Source organism: Branchiostoma floridae, chromosome 15 (assembly GCF_000003815.2).
Source record: "Branchiostoma floridae strain S238N-H82 chromosome 15, Bfl_VNyyK, whole genome shotgun sequence".
In the NCBI taxonomy this organism is placed as follows: Eukaryota; Metazoa; Chordata; class Leptocardii; order Amphioxiformes; family Branchiostomatidae; genus Branchiostoma; species Branchiostoma floridae.
This window is the reverse complement of record NC_049993.1, coordinates 6,712,963-6,714,330: the sequence shown is the minus strand read 5'-3', so window position 1 is coordinate 6,714,330 and position 1,368 is coordinate 6,712,963.

The following is a 1,368-nucleotide window of genomic DNA, read 5'->3' as shown; positions in this document are numbered from 1 at the left end:
AGTGCTGGTATGTTAGATCATTGTGACACTAAAGCACAGCTTAAGTTATACAGAGATTCTTTGAATAGTAGAGGCTGGGTTTCATTTCTTTGACAAAGAATGCAGGATTGTTATCTTTCTTTCATAACTTGCTTTACTGATTCAGTTGAGCTTTTATGATAGAAATTTCTGGTTGGTGTTGAAATATTGCGGTCTTTTCCTTTACTGTTTTTGGAGTACAACTGTTCTCTGATGGCTGAGAGTTACAACAAACAGAAATCAGTAAAAATGGAAGATTGGTTCTGGGTCTCCAACATACAACATGGCACCAGGGGTACATTTAGTTTAAGGTTGCATACTAGTACTACAGACCAAGGGTATGTGATTTAATATTTCCGGTATTACAGCAGTATTAGAAACACCCTTTTGGTACACTAAAATTGTCTACAGGCAATTGGTACTGGATTGACAGTATGCTACACAAAACAGGAGAAAGACCAGGCCATATGCAGTGTTCCTAGTACGTCATAAATGGATCACGATAAAGATTGATACAGGTGTTCCAAACCAGGTGATAACTTTGGTTATAACATGGGGTTCTGCTGTTATCATACGGGCTTAGATAGAATAATTCAAACACACTTTGAGTGTGGAATCCTACCTGCAGGCGAGCTGGTACATCAAGGGATTCGGAATACACTGAATTCTATATTATATGTATGTAAGCTCTGTTGCATCAAATACAGAGTAAGGCACTATGGCTCTATAAATGCTAATTTCCGTCAGAAAATGGTTGATAATATCATGGAATATTTGGTACATGGTTTTCCTGTCCCTTTACCATACCAGCTTACGTATAATGTTACAATATTGAGGTGTATAGCAACAATATATGGCAAATATGTCTAGCTATTTTACATGTGGCTTGAACAAAAATCATTGCTCACTTGTGGCATACATGGGAAACTAACGCTACACATTTTAGCTTCCTGTTCTGGTCCTCTTAAAGTGATAACAGTACTGTGATGTAAATTACCTTTGTTCTGGTCTTAGCACGAATGGTAACAGTTTGAAAACATTTTATCCATTAATAGGGTACAGGATACGATATAAACATACCTGTAATGACAGGAAAACACGTAGGTTATTACATGTACAGTATTTCACTGATTGTGTATCATTAGGTCCGTATATTCTTCCTATTGTGTAATAGTTAATGTACCTCTAGCCAGATTAGCTACAGAAATGTGAGTAAAATCTGCAAGAACCCATAACATGGTTAGACCATAATAAAGGTCAGTAAAGGTATGTGTCAATGTGAAAACCCAGAATAAGGGAAGTGTATGAGTATGTGGCAGTGGCAATCTACAACTTTTCATGTTTTTTTTA